At 51.1% G+C, this 16,031-nt stretch overlaps 1 long non-coding RNA gene across 2 annotated transcripts in view; it reads left to right on the forward strand.

The window, feature by feature from the left end:
* Nucleotides 1-5,634: 5,634 nt before the first annotated feature.
* Nucleotides 5,635-16,031, forward strand: part of LOC112590533 (uncharacterized) — an 84,436-nt gene continuing 74,039 nt past the window's right edge. For both annotated transcript variants that reach the window (XR_003114292.1, XR_003114293.1), the window contains exon 1: nucleotides 5,635-7,189. This is a non-coding gene — a long non-coding RNA (uncharacterized LOC112590533). The remainder of the gene's footprint in view (nucleotides 7,190-16,031) is intronic.

Raw genomic sequence — 16,031 nt, forward strand, 5'->3', positions numbered from 1 at the left:
CGCTCCTCGTTTACGCGGACTATCTCGGCCGATTGCGAATTTAGGATGCCCCAAGTTCGGGGTAAAAATGAGCGGAAGGTAATTTCGATTACTTAACGCGAGTCCCTACGCTGCTGCTACTGTTTCCGCGCGCATTTCGCGGAGAGCAACAAGTGCCTTTTTTTCGACTGCCGTCGTAAAATCACCGAGGGGTGGTCGATCGTTATCTACAAAATTAATCAACCGTCTAGCGTGGCGGAAGGGCTCAGTGAGCGGTAACCCTAGAACGTAACGAGGCGGAACTTCGTTACCCTTAAAGCGCGAAGGTCGGACGGAGTCGCGCGCACAGTGTCTATCCCGAGCTCTCTCGCCGTAGCTAACGGCGAGTCTAGTAACACACAGCGCGAACACTTCGCCGGCGCACAAGCGCGAGCCATTAAAATCGCAAATCCTCCCCGGAAAATCCCGTGCCGGCGCGCCGGCCGCGGCTGGCCGGAGCACTGCCGCGCGGCCGGAGAACGACTGTTTGAAATTATTAAATCGCGATCGGCAAATTGAGATTTGCATGTCGGCGTTACGTACGCGCAAACATGCAAACGCCGTCGTTACCATTAATAAGATCAATATTTGCGTATCGGGCTGCCGAGATTTTCTACTAATTGCAGCGAGGCCGAGGCGTGCGCAGATCGTTCCGATGCGAATGCGATTTGCACGCGACGTCTGGTGCGATCGTCCAGCGTATAATTGTCAATATAATCGTTACAATAATTTATAGTCACCCTACGTACGCCCTACGGTATCGCGCGTAGACCGGGCACATGTATACATATCGCCTATGTATGTGCAATCTTGGCATGTAACACACGTAGCGAATGGACGGGCCCGGTCGGTGTGCGCAAATTATCGCACTCCACTTTGAAGATGACGACGACGACGACGACGACGACGACGACGGCGGCGGCGGCGGCGGCGGCGGCGGCGGCGGCGGCGGCGGCGACGGCGACGTGGTCCGAAGCTTCTCCCTGCGCTCGTGAATATGTCATCTCCCGAAAGGAATTTCATCAAAATACCCGCGCAAGGAACTGCGTAGTAGTGATCGGCTTTAATAAACTGGACTCGGACCAATTCTCGCGCTTGCGTCGGACACTTCGGAAAATAGTTGCTCCCGGGACGAGACCGGGCGAAAGAACTTCCAACCTTCAGACGGAATGCTCCCTCCGCGATATTGGTTTTACCTCACGGCTCCAAACTTTCATGGGCCGTGGCCTCTGTAAAACGTCGCGAACGCGAGACATTTTTGAACATTTAACACACGCACTCGAAATATTCGCGCGACGCGACGCGACGCGACGTGACGTGCGTTTACGAGCGGTCGATATATGCAGAGCGCGCGCGAATGACGTCGGCGACAAATTCGTCAAAGAAGCCGTCGTTAAAGTCGAGGTCGGGGTATCCCCGGGACGTTCCGTCGCGCGTTGGAAATTTTTGGCACCTCGTACGCCGCAGAGGACATCGTTAATCATCGTAATTAATGTCGCTTTGTGGTTAGTTAGACACGGCCATTAATTACCTTCATTTATTATCTATTATCGTAGTAATCATAATTATAGTCGGGCAACGTTAAAGCTGCAACTCTCTGTCGCGCGCGTGCAATTTCTGTTCGTCCGCGTTTGAGAAAATATACTTTCTCGGGCTTTATCTCTCTCGTCGGCACGCTGCAAAAATCTAATTTTTCCAAGTTGTGCGCATTAGGCGCCTTTTGCAAACTGAAACTCAATAACGTTTTTAAAATAACCAGATTTTCATTATCAGCGCAGATTCTCTCACGCCGAGGGAAAAACTCGGGATTGCGTTAATGTGCGAAATATATTTTCAACCCGCGTTAAAAAGCTTTACTGTAACCTAGATTTTAACGCGAATGAAACTCATACAATACGGATTCGGATGAAATTCTATTAAAATCCGCTTGAAATTCGGCAAAGGGGGATTTTATCTTTCGCACTTTTCAATTTTTAATTGCCGATAATCCCCAGACGGCGCATCCGTGCGTCAGACTCTATTTATTTTCGTCCTCCTTTTTCTCTCTGTCTCTCCCCGCTCTCCACCCCCTCCCCTTTCTCTGTCTCTTTTCTGTCTTGCGGAACGATCTTGGATTTACGGACCGTGGCGTTGTTATTTACAGTGGTATAAGAGACATGAAACGCGGACAAAACGCGACTGTAATATCCGTCTGTGGAGATAACGTAGCGCCGCGCGCGACTCCCTACATACCGCCGCTGTAGCGAAGAGGTTAATTAATTATCCACGGCGGTGCTCCATTTGCAAAAAGGGCGGGCGAATTGATAAGGTTCATCCGGTAACACGTCCGGCCCGACCGGTGTGACGCCTGTGCGCAAAGAGTTACATTAGCGGACACGCGAGCAAACTGCGTCTGTATCGCGGAGAGCGCGCGTGCACACACACACACACACACACACACACACACACACACACATATACACACGGCGGAGTGTCGCAGGCGATACGCGTGTCGCGCAAATCGAGAATCACGAGGACAACGTACGCACATAGATCACGTGGGTCGCGCGCGTATTCGCATTGCGCATGTGTGTGTGTGTATGTGTGTGTATTGTGCATACGCGTGTTGCGTGTGTGCATGCATGTGCACGCGAGCACGTAGGGGCAAGTCCGTGTTTGAGCTATCAAACAACGGGACGCGATTCGGCACACGGAGTAGATACGACCGGAGACGAACATGGAATTTCGCGTGTCGCCGCACTTAACATGTTACATACCGCGCGTTGCAATTCGACGATGTCGACGACGACGACGACGCCGACGACGCTACGACAGCGCGTGCACCTCGACTTATTAGTTTTCTTCGAGATCGTCTCGCAAGTGCGCAACGAGTGCGCGCGACTATCCGCGTGAATTTGAAACGCGAGCGACGGCAGCACGAGCGCGAGGGGTGTATTTACGAAGTTGCAGCGGCGCACACGAACGCCAAAGCGGCAAACAGGGCTGCAAACGTGTGTACGTGCAAGCCGCACAGTTACGCAGTTGTTACACGCAAGCTCCGTTTGAAACTTGCGGCAACATATGCGAAGTTGCATCGCAGCTCGCGATATCGCGCGAGCGTCGCGATCGGCGAACTAAGTATGATATAAATCATACGCGGAGCACTGGGGCGAAACAATTTGTTTTTCATTGAACAGCTCGCGGTCGAAAAGTACGCCGAATAATATGCCCGGACGCGAGGGGTGGTGACTGGTTCTTTTATATTTCTTTATATTTCTATATTTCTATTCTGTATTTCTGTTTCTTTTTAAACTCTGATATACTGGAACACTACAGGCGCGCGCTATTTGGCGCTATGTTAAAAAGAATACAACACATTTGCACGATAAAAACATAACTGCGATTCTAATGAGTAAATTTTTAAGCCTGAATCAGTTCAGAACTCAGAGGTAGCTGGAAAATCTCGCGAAGCTTAACCGCGAATAACCACGAGCTGTCAAAATGCGCGACAATGCAATGTGCGGTGAAGTGAGTAAGGCGCGACGCGACAATCAATCAGCATCGCGGAAAAGAATTTCGATAAAACGTTTCGATAACAAGTAAATTCACTATGTTGTCACGTCCCTTTTCGAGAAAGGGTCAGCATCGCGCGAAAGAGGCTTCGATGTTTCGACAAGAAATAAATTCACAATGTTGTCATGCCTTTTTTAGAAAGGCAATACATTTGTCGAGATACTTCCGCACGTCCGATAGCTCGTCGCTCTTCCACGTGTGTGGTGTCTGTTTGACAAGTGTGAAAGGTGAAGCTGTTCCCCCGGGAAGAAGCAAACGAGCCCGGCGACCGCGCGAAGGAGCGTTGCTCTTAATAGCAAAGTAAACGGCCGATTTTACACTTGCATCGTGAGAGATTGCGACTGCACAAACTATGGATTCAACGTGCGTGCGCGCGCGCGCGCGCGAGTTTAGTGCACGCCACTAAAACGTAACGTCAGCAGATAAGCGCGCATATGGCCGCGCACTGCAAGTTCGCACCAACACGCGCGCTTCGCGCGGCTTGCCGAGAACCGAACATACGAAAGACGAACTTGGCGAACGAGCATACGCGCTCTCTCTCTCTCTCTCTCTCTCCCTTTCTCTCTCGCCTACTCGCGTAACTCGCGCGCGCGATTGTAGCGTATCGCTCAAAGTAACGTGGCTTAACTTCCCGGCTAACTTTACAGCTTAGCGCCGATCCGCCGCCGAAATTTCGTTAATCGTCGTGTTAACGAAGTGTACTCCTCCCGCAAGCCGAGGGAAAGAAATTACGTGGCAGCGATTAGGGCAGAATTTAACGAAAGCTTCCTTCCTCCTCCGCGCAGACGGAAGCGCGAGATCCCGTTATCAGTTAGCCACTGCAAATCGAACACGCGTGTCCCGCAGCCGCTCTCTCTCGTCCTCGCGCGCTTCGGCGCGCGATTCCCACCCTCGCATCCTCGCGAAATCAGACGCGCATACACTTTCCTTCTCTTCAGGCCTTTTCGCAGGAGAGCCCCTTGTGATTCTCAGCTTTGTAACTCGAACTTAACAAGCGCCCTCGCACGCGTACGCTCGCGCGTATATCCAACAGAGCGAGAGACAGACAGACAGACAGACAGACAGAGAGACAGACAGAGAGAGAGAGAGAGAGAGAGAGAGAGAGAGAGAGAGAGAGAGAGAGAGAGAGAGAGAGAGAGAGAGAGAGAGAGAGAGAGAGAGAGAGAGAGAGAGAGAGAGCGAGAGAGAACGAGAGAGAGAGCGAGTGAGTGAGAGGGGAAGGGGGAGGGTGAGAGAGGTTCAGCCGACACGCATCCCGACCGATCGCGAATACACATTGTAGCATAACGGCCGTAGCGGCAAGTTTACGGACGGACGTACGGACGGACGGACGTCGCGGATCGATCCGTGGCCCTGGAAAAGGTGCGGGGCACGGGGTCGGGAAGCGAGAGGTGTATGGAGGGTCGCCCTTCCCGCCCGACGGGAGGGAAGCAAGCCGCGGTGTCGGCGGAGAGGGAGATAGTAGTCCTGGCGACTGCTCTGCGCCGTCGCGACGTCGACCGACGTCGAGGCCAGCCGCCGAGTCCACCCCCGGTGGGGGTTCGTTTCCTCTCCTTCTTCCTCGTAGCCCGTTTCACCCTCTCGCACTTCATCCCTTTCGGCCTGCTCTCTCGCGCTCTTCCACTTCGCCGTTATCGCTATCCTCGTCCGTACACACTCCAGCCAATTGCCCGTCTCGCTTGGACCAGCAGCTCTCTCTGCCTCTCTCGCTCCCCCGCCCCTCTTCCCCTTTCTTCCCTCCGTCAAACCCTCTCTCACCCTACGTCTCCCACTCCGACCCGGCCTCACTCTCTCGCGGCGTAGCTCTGCAAAAACAAGCATACGGCTATCCCCAGTAGCACCCCGGTACACAGTGCCGGTCGGAGTGTCACGTCGGGCGCCCCTCGTGCCTCGTATACCTCGTGCCTCGTGCTAACGTGGAGCTCACGGCTCTGTCTCTCTCTTTTCTCTCTCTCTCTCTCTCTCTCTCTCTCTCTCTATCTCTATCTATCTCTTTATCTCTTTCTCTCTTTCTTTCTTCTTCCTCTCGCCTCTCTCTCTCTCTCTCTCTCTCTCTCTCTCTCTCTCTCTCTCTCTCTCTCTCTCTCTCTCTCTCTCTCTGTCCTCTTTCTGTCGTTCCATCGCTGTCACGACCACCACGTCATACACGCGCGCGTCGCGTCACGTGCTGCATGCGCGTGACACTCAGCACGTCACGACGTCAGAGCGCGCCTCCTCGACGAATCTTCCTCTCGAGAGAGCCCCTCGTACCGAGGATCGTGGTTGGTGGAGAAATTCCGCGTTCCACGACGAGCCCCCTACCGTGTCCAGTCGTTCGTCAGAATCGCTCGCTCGCCGTGTCCTCGCGGACTCTCGGGGATGGACGACGCGTTTAGTACACGATGATACTTTCTCGGGCAGGCTCGACGCGCACCGACTGTGACCTGTTTCTCGCTATGGTACGCATCGACGAACCTGAAGGTGACGCGAAGCGGTCGAGAGTATCGCCGACGGTGTGTAGATGATAGAGTCGCGCGCGTGTCGCAGGCAGGCAGGCAGGTAATCGCAGGCGATGGTCGCGCGGCGATGGGGGTGAGAGCGTGCGTGCCGGGGCGAAACGTCGAGGGAAATCGCTAGCGCGACGTTTTCTCGCTCGCGGGACGATCGCCGTTCTCTCGTTCTCTCGAGGCTACGACGGCGCGAGCGGCTCTCGTCGGAAAGTCGGAAAGTCGGAAAGTTTGACGCTTACGCGCCAGCGGAAACTTCTTCCCGCGCTCGTTGTCGTCCTCGACGACGACGGTCGTGTCTCGGGGTGACGTGATTCCGCCCCGAGAAGCGTTTCGTGATCGAGAGCGAGCGATGTGTGTGCTGCGTTCGACGCGCGAATCGCTCTCTCCTCCTCCGGCGGCAAACTTTCCCGGGGGTCTCGGCAATCCCGCGCGGATTGCACGGGACTCGAGGAGTCATTAGAGCGTTATCATCGCTGATCCGGATCGCCCAACTCTCGGGCCGTGTCGCTCGACGGCCGTCGATAATTCGCGCGGGGGATCGACCGATATCGCTCGTCTCGTCGGTTTAATAACCAGATCGCGGCCGGTGATTGATGGTCCTCGCTTTCCGGACGAGTCCTCCGTGTATGACCGTCCACGTGAGTCGTGGCGATCGAAAAACCGACGCTTTTTCGATTATTACGTACTTCTATCACCATGAATTCGTCGACGTATTACCGGACAGATTGAGCTCATCCTGGGGAGATACGTCGGATATATCGGTAGGGTGTATTGTGCTGACTGAGACGTGTCCGGACGGACGGACGAACCGACAACAAACGGACTGACGGGAGATTCCGCTCCTCTCGAGTGTGTGACACCGAGCGTCGAAGGGTGTCGTCGCTCGGAGCGATCCCGACTGCTTTTTCCGCGCGACTCGCCAGTGTAACTCGCGCGATTCCTCGCGCGTAAGCGGAGTGACTTGGCCGTTTGGTGCGTTCGCGTTTAGGTGATTCGCGGCGCGGAGTGTGTTTCGGACAATACAGATTATTCCGGGCACGAGAGGACCGGATGCTGCGAACGCGGCCGGCAGGACCGCGCGTAGATTTACACGACACGCTCGGCTGAAGGGAGAGCCCGGCCGTTCGCTGGTAAGTCGATGTTTGATGAATTCTCTGTTGATCCGTCCACGCATGTAGCGGAACTTGAACCCATCGCCTCTAATACCCGCGTTATTGATCGATCCGATCGAAGCTAAGCGAAATGAAAAGGGTAAACGATCCGCGCGAATCCTCTGCCGTTTCGCGATTTCGGCTAACTATTATAGAGAGAAGGAGATATCGCGCGAGAATCTGCGACTCTCGTCGCGTCTGCCTCTCTGAACGCTCTGAACTCGTACGCGCGCTCTTGTTGCGAGAGAAGGCTCGCGAGATATATTGCTTCATGTATCGACGATCTCGTTGCGCTCGATCGTTTGAAGAAAGGAACGATGACTTTGTCAAGGACGCAATTTCGTGGGTAACACAGAGTTACTCGCGTTCTCTTGCTATGTAAAGACAAGAGATGTGTGACGAGAGACGTATGTGGTTGCAAATCTTCTCAGAAAAGACGCTTTGAGAGGATACTTTGAAGAGGACATGTTGAAAGGTTGAAAGGTTATGTTAAAGAGACATTTCGAAGGGAAAATTTTTGAAATATTTTTCAAGAAATTTTCACATCAAGTAGATTCGCAGGATTTCAGCTCGGAAATTGCCTCCTGTTTTCTCTCGTTCAATGTTACGCGCGCAAGCATTGGCCATGCATTAGCCATAGAGATAATTGCCAGTTCGATTAATTACAGCTCGAGCTCGTTGCGTTCCTCTCAACGTCTCTCATTGTCTGAACTAACTATTTACTGACGAAACTGTTATGCTTCGACACGCCAGCTCCAGCGGATCTCTTTGTAAAAGTTTTCTCTCTCTCTCTCTCTCTCTCTCTCTCTCTCTCACCCCCTCTTGCTCTTTTTTTACGCTGCTCGATTGGCGGAAACTCGTGCTTTTGACGTGGAACGAAAAGTAAATTTAACGACTGCTTTCAGAACGTACTACTTTCAGACCGTAGGTGTCTAGGGTTTGCGAAAATGTTTGAATCGCGGATATTCCTTCGTCGACTTAAGAAACAAAAAATTGTAGCGAGATTGCCGACTGTGTAAACGTTTGAACAGCTCGATCCCCGAGCGAATAATATCGCTCGGCTAGAATTGTTGCTACGGCGAATTGTTGGCCTCGGCGATTGATTTCAGGTGTATTGAATTTTTCCGACCTCCTTTGAAATCGATTTCGCGTGACTTGGCTTTTCGGCGCATTGTCAGCGTTTCGTTTGTAAACGCGGCATCGAATCGGATGAGAATTTTGCGATTGGTCAAAACGTAAATTCAGGAGCAAACTGTACGCACAGAACAGTTCGGGTCGTCGTAAATAATCTCCGAGTGTGTGGCTAGCCTTACAGCGCACGTACTCGCGGTTAAACCAATTTGCAATCGAACGAACTTCATAGTTCACGTCCTCGTAATTCCGTCCGCGACTGGGATGCGCCTGACATTTTAACAACGATCGTAATCGCGCGCCGCACGCAAGCTTCCGAGTCGTTATAGTTGCCACGCTCGAAATTAATTGATGAGCGCAATCGAATCTGACGGCGATTTCGCCCAAGTAAAATCAACCGATCGTATCGAAATGTAATTATTTGCTTGTAATATAATAGTGTTCGCGTACGAATTCACTTTCGGATAAATATCTGAAATCCGGGTCACGCCGTTTCCATTATCGAAGATCCGATTAGTACGGTTCGTATCGACGCCGAGACTCGAGCGAAATTTCGATTTTCATTTCGTTTCGGTATCGTCCCGACATCGTTACCCGCGTCTATTTTACCGAGAGACCGAACGAGCGCGCCTCTCTCTCTCTCTCTCTCTCTCTCTTTCTTCTTACTCCTACGTCAATTACTCGGGGGAGTAATTTTGAAAATTGCCCAGGCTATTACCCGGTCCTGTAAATCGAATTAACCAGCTCCGCGGTTCTACCGCGGCGAAGAATGCCCGTGAAACTTTTTGCTACTTTTCAACTGAGGCCGCGCCGCGCTCGATCTTGTTTACCGGCGTAGCAGCGCCTTATCGCGTGCCTATGGCGTCTCGAAATATATATCGGAAATGCTTCTTCGAATTCTGCCCTCAATTTTCCACTCCGTTTCCCGTGCGTAAAGTTTCTCGCGCTTTTACGATCCCTCTCATATTTACCGGGCGTTCTTAATTAGCGTCGGGATTCTCTCTCTCTCTCTCTCTCTCTCCCCCTCTCTCTCTCTCCCTCTCTCTCTCTCTCTCTCTCTCGACAGATCTTTCGCTTATTCGGAAAAGGTTTGCTACGTTACTCGGGGGGTCGCGATCCTCCGCGTTCGCGCGGGCAGCCGCTGAAACACGGTGTTTGACAAACGCGTCAACTTGAATGAGAATCAGCTGGGCGATCGAGGTGACCTCGTAGAATTCCCCGATGAATCGCGCTGCTTGAATTCAGTGGCATCATTTTCGTAATAGCGCGCACATCAACGTACGTGTTCGTCCTAATGATTTGGCCTCTCACATAATAGTCACGACAGCGACCTGTGCCATATTGACCCGCTAGAACGTGCTTGGAACGTTCTGCAGTCCGTCGCATCTTCAGCACGCGACATGTGTTATTATGTCGCGCGCGCGCGCGCGCGCGATATTCGCCTCAGCGCGTGTCTAATTTCTCCCGAAGGAAACCGGTTGCCTCCCTCCCCGCCCTCTCGCAATAACGACGCGCGCGCGCGCGCGCGATTCACGAAGGATTAAAATAGAATTATTCTCGGCTGACGTGCTTTCGCGCGAAGACGCGGGATTTCAGCTGGCGCATCACGCGCGCGCGGTAACGTAACACAAATTCCCGAGCATAATTCATTCCCCAATTAATTGTGTCGTCCCGACGAGCTTTCGCGACAATGAAGAATACACAGCTCTGCGTCTTGACGTACCGCGGCATATAAACACGACTGTAAAATTCTCGCGGTTGCCGACTTAAAAATTTTAATGAGCAGCTTTAGTAGGACATAAACTTCCGCCCGACTCCCGGCGAAACATAATTGTACCCTTCGCAATGTGTGTGTGTGTGTGTGTGTGTATACCCGCCTCCGTTCCGTAGAATATATAGCGCGCAATAAAACGCGCTCTTTCCGCAAGAACGGCGAAGCAGAATGGAGGAAAAGCGCGCAGGGAGGGAAACGAGAGTCGAAAGTTCGCTTCCACGTTAACCCTACAAATCCCGTCGAACTTGAAGGACACTATCTTTCTATTATCCTACTTCGTTGTTACGTATACGGCGGCGGTTGCCGTTTCCCCTCTCTGTTAAATTGTTTTTAAAGAGAAACTCGTCTCTCGGGATCATTTGATCTCACTTTCTCGATAGCGCGATGCAATTAATTATGCAACTTGTTCAACACTGCAGATGGAGTGTGTACGATTAACAAGCGTGGAACAATCGAATAAAGATTAATAGGCAAGTACAATTATTTCGTATCGTTTGCAATGTGCGGCAATACATATGCGGTATTGTGTCTCGAAACTCTTCGGTGATTCGAGACCCGACGAGAATTTGCCAATATGAGCGCGTTGAGGCAACATTTCGGCTCGGGGGAAGTCGCGATACGGCACGAATGGCGATACGATCAGATCCTTCCGGGGCTGTCGTAAATTGATCCGAACAGCAGCAGATCCGTTCGTGTAACTGTCCGCGCGCGTTCCAACACGTTCGTATTTATCTCGCTAAACGCATGATTATATTCAAGAGTTTCGGAGTATATTACAGATAGGGGAATATAATTAGCGAGCCGCCATATATGTATAATCGAACGATTAATTACCGCGCCGCCCTCGCGCGGGAGGCATTGTTTGCATTCTCGATTTGCAGCTCGCTCGGCAAAATTATCAACCGACTCCCTAATGGTGCAAAACCTTTCGTTATAATCGCAAACAAACGCGGCACGTGCGCGCGAGAAAGAGCCCGGTTGTCACTTCAATTGTCGCGGCGGAATAAAAATATCGCTGTTAAAACGGCTCTCCTGCGTCGCGCGCGCGCGGCTTTCTTTCTTTCTCTCTCTCTCTCTCTCTCTCTCGCTCGCTCTCGTAACTTCTCCAAGCCGGCTCGTGATTCTTGACATCGTAGCCGGATACGTGCTCCGGTCGTACGCGCTTTGCATATCAAGACTTGTGTATCAAGTTACCCTTTGTGCATCACGCTCGATGCTAGGTTCATCTATCTCCCCGCGTTCTCTCTCTCTCTCTCTCTCTCTCTCTCTTCTTTACATACATACGTACATGCCACACACATGTGTCGTCCGATCATACTACTCCCGCCCGTCGCCCGTCGTCATCCTCATAGCCGGTTTCCTGCCGCCAGAGCTCGAGATTTTACGAGTTGATGCTTGCCTGGTAACCGTGTGATTACACGCTCGCGTTTCCCGAATACCGTACGCGTGCCGTGCATCCCGAAATAAGGGATGTTTTCGCGACAGACGAGATTGCCGGCCAACTTGTTCTCGCAACGCGTGTACCTACTATGTTACCCACCGTGAGCGCCATGAATGGCCGAGATACATTTCTCTGCGTTTAGCATTTTGTGAGTTTCTTCTTCCTCCTTTTCCGCATTACGAGTGAGACGGGAGAGATAAGTATGCTGAATGCACGATCGGACGCGTTAACATTCGGCCATTGGCATTTCGTCACGTTTACGAGACGAGCAGTTTTTCTCGCGCGGTAAGATCGACATCATCATCGCACACCTTCGCGCTTTACGAGAGCGGCAGGTCTGCGAACCGAGGTCACCTCGAGCGAAACAAAAGCGCGTGTCTCCGCGCTGTCCCGGCGCGGAGGACGGAGGGTGAGGACGAGGCTCAATGGAGAGCACCGGCGGTAACAGTACGTCAGTTTTCCATTTTATATATGACAGAAAACGAGCACATTCTAGCGGTGATCTAGCGGGGGGGAGGGGGATTCTATGAGACCCGTTCCGACCCTTTTCAAGATCGTACCTACGCCCATATCATCGTGTCCCACACGGTCTCGGGACGCCAATTCCTGTATGTATATATATATATATATATATATGAAGGCTGAGAAATTTATTTCCGCTGTAGAGAGAATATTTAACGACTCGCGTCCGACGTGAGAGTAAATGGAGAAGCGCGGACACTTTGCAATTATAAACTCCCACGCGCCGCAATTGGAAGCGATTAACCTCGGTCCTTCGTCCGCCCGCGACGTCACTCGGGCACGGTCGCGTGTGAAAATTGAACGCGACGTCAATTCAGACGAGAGAGAGAGAGAGAGAGAGAGAGAGAAAAACCCTCCGCCCGATAAAAGAGCGATGGGAGTTTGCGCGCGCGCGCGCATGGTTAAACATTTCATTCATGCTTCATTAAGTCACTCACTCATCGTCACCAAGCACCCTCCTCTCGGCCGCGCCCGCGAACTGTACACGTGTCGCGTGCACCACGTACGGTTCTGAATACAGCACGTGCGAGCCGCGATGAGGAGCCGCGTCGTCGTCTGACATGGAATTGGCGCGAGAGGCAAAGACATCCACCCACACGTACGCTCACACTCACATGGGGTCGCGCGTCGCGCAAAGCCCTGTATCCACTTGCCCGAGTGGCCCCGTTATTCACCCCGGGGTTCAGTCGCCGATATTACCGGAAGTGTATGCCGTTCGCAGACGAGCGCAAGACGAGCGCGCGCGCGTCTCTCTCTCTCTCTCTCTCTCTCTCTCTCTCTCTCTCTCTGTCTCTGTCTCTGTCTGTCTCTCTCTCTCTGTCTGTCTCTCAACGTGTACAAAGGGACGTCGTATTAATTCGACGTTACAGCGAAACGTAACACGCGTCGCGAGGACGTCAGCGAGAAGGGACGACGAGAGGGTTGGCGATGGTGGCTAGCTTAATTAGCGAACGGTCGCTCCTTAATTAACTAGTTAGCGCGCGCACAATAAGGCACACCGTCGACTCTCGTCGACAGCTCGACGTTATCGGGCCGACGACTCTGTTTGAATTTCGTCGCGTGAACTAGGCTCCTCCCCCTCGCCCCCCCCCCCTGTATGAATTAGGAGAGATCGCGCGCGATCCGCGGCTCGGGACTCACGGCTGATGACTTTCTCGGCGAAAGCCGTGGCATTAAACCGGCATCATCGTGTTGAACTTTCCAGTTAACCGTTGGCGCCCGGTAGGTCTCGCGGCCGCTCGCTCGCACGTGTACACCGAGATTACCGTACAAATTTCATTCGCGCAAATTACGTGTCTCAGGCAAACGAATACTTGGCGGCGCCCTTCGCCCGGCGCGATATCGGGCGAATCTCGCGCGAGAAGCCGCTTTGGATAGCCCGCCAATTCGGGGATGCCCCACACGCTGAGTTACGCGACGGGTACTCGTGTAAGCTCCACGTTTATTCCCGGTATTCCGCTTGTCTCCCCCGCGATAACATTGATATCCAATACAATTGAAGAGTCTCGGACAAAGCTCCATCTCTCTCTCTCTCTCTCTCGCCAGAGGCAAGACTGTCGTTTGGTAAGCTCCGTATTCCCGCGCTCTCATTAATGATAATGCCCACGAATATTGTTACATGATATACGCGAATTATGGATATTAATGTCACATTTTAGCCGAAATACTTCAGCACCCCTGTTCTTGAGAGACGTCTCAATTTGAATAGAGAGGTACTTTCGGAGGACTGAGTCGTTCTCTTAGTAATTACGATTTTATTCATTTTATCTCATTCGTGCTCGCAAGCTTGCTTCTCCCCTCTTGTTCTCTCGTGAAAATCGTCAGATAGATTTTCCGCTCGTGTTAATCAAGTGCTCCGAAAGAAAGAGCACTCTCTCACACCGGCCGCGTGAAGCATACGTATTTCCCATAGTTGCGACAATACGCTAGAGATGCTGATTTATTAAATACGTTCCCGCGCGAGATGAACGAACAATAGAGCGAGATATCGCTTATTCGCGAATCGTTTATTCGTGCGCGCACGATATCATTAATCGCCGTTACACGCGGGATCCCTTATGCGCGAAATTGCAGCGCGCGAGGGAAGAATACAACACGACTCGATAACGGCTTGATGAAAAATCGCGCATTAATTCCGGCCTATTTATTACATTAGAAACACTCGCTAGTATCCGACACTTATTTTTCATTCTGTCATCGTTAGCTGCAACAACCGCGACTGTTGCGAGCTATTAATCTTTTTCCCCTTGCCGCACGTTTCTCTCTCTCTCTCTCTCTCTCTCTCTCTCTCTCTCTCTCTCTCTCTCTCTCTCTCTCTCTCTCTCTCTCTCTCTCTCTTTGCCCACCGCTCCGTTCATCCCGCTCATCTTACGTGTCTACCCTGTCTCCTCGCTCTCCCCTTTTCCATCTCTCTGATATAATTATAATAGATTGAGACGCGCTGCGCGCGTGAGAAGTGATATCGAATATTCCGCTCGTCCGCGTCATCTTGCACCACCACCGCGGCCTGGAAACATCAGGTGGCCCTTGTGAATCCGTTTCTCTCTCGGTGGGAAACGCGCGTCAGATAATTTCGCCCGGCGACGGCGGACATTCGTCAGTGTCATCCGCGAAAAGAAGAAGCGCGACCGCAGCACGTGGAAAAAGGTCTGCGCGCAGGGCCGCTTGAAAGATTCCCGGCAGCTGGGCAAAAAATCATTTGTCAACTAGGTCCTGCAGCTGGATTTAACGAAGAAGCGAATGCAGAGACGGCTATGTTCGAAAAACGTGTGTGTCGCATATTCTTTTGTATCGTTTAAAGCCTTTGAGGCACGTATTTTTCAGGAAATCCGAATCATATGAAAATTTATATACGGGGGTTTCTGGGGTCGCTGATGACGAATCCGTTATCAGATTTTCGAAATTCAAGATGGCGGACGCAAAAATGGAAAATCGCGGTAATTTCGGTGACAATGGGTATTTTGGGGCTTTTGGAGTCGCTGATTACGAATCTGTTATCAGATTTTCAAAATTCAAGACGGCGGACTCAAAATGGTGGTCACAAATATGAAAAATCGCGATAATTTTGGTGACATCGGTGATTCGTAATCAGCAACCTTGAGAGCTAACTAAAGTACAATTTCAGTTAATCATATAAAGATTTTATGATCCGCCATCTTGGAAAATGACTTTTAGAATGTGGACCTCAGATTCGTAATCAGCGGCCTCAGAAACTAACTAGAATACAATTTTAGCTAATTTAATCAAAGTTCTACGATCCGCCATCGTGGAAAATTTATTTTGGTATTTGGACCTCAGATTTTGCTCAAAATCTTGATTTTGAGCAAAAAATTCACTCATAGTTCGTGGAAAATGATTTTTTCCGTAAAAACGTGTATTTTTCACACTTTGTTTATTTATAACAAATGGACCACTTAAGCAAAACGCTTTTCAACCTTTCGCATATGTTTCCATATCATATAAGAAGCTAAGAAACGCAAGAAACCCTCAAATATGAAATATTTCATGAAAATGTGAGAATAAATAGGTGGTGAGTATACTTACCACTATGCCTCAAAGGGCCTCAACGAGACCGACACGACGATACGAAATAATAAACTTGATCGCGCTCAGATCCTCACGATAATATTCCCAATTCATCAAATCATCACCGTTAAGAAGAAAGACATTAGAAACTTACCGATGAAATAACCGATGAAAAGACCGTAGTAATTTAATCTTTCCCGTTTAAGATTTAAATTATCGCGTTCAACATGCAGCGACGGCTGTTTCATTAGCCCGTCATTCTTATTAAGGAGCATTAATTGCTTCAGCGTCTCGACCCCGACACGGAAAATGTGGTTATATCGTTCGAATTTGGACGTAACTCGTACGCGAAGGGTCAAATGATTATGATACGTACTTGGTGTGATCTCTCGAGAACTGCGGGTTCGCTTTCGTAAATCCACTTTCCG

This window comes from Harpegnathos saltator, unplaced genomic scaffold (assembly GCF_003227715.2).
Source record: "Harpegnathos saltator strain DR-91 unplaced genomic scaffold, Hsal_v8.6 scaffold85, whole genome shotgun sequence".
Taxonomy (NCBI): domain Eukaryota; kingdom Metazoa; phylum Arthropoda; class Insecta; order Hymenoptera; family Formicidae; genus Harpegnathos; species Harpegnathos saltator.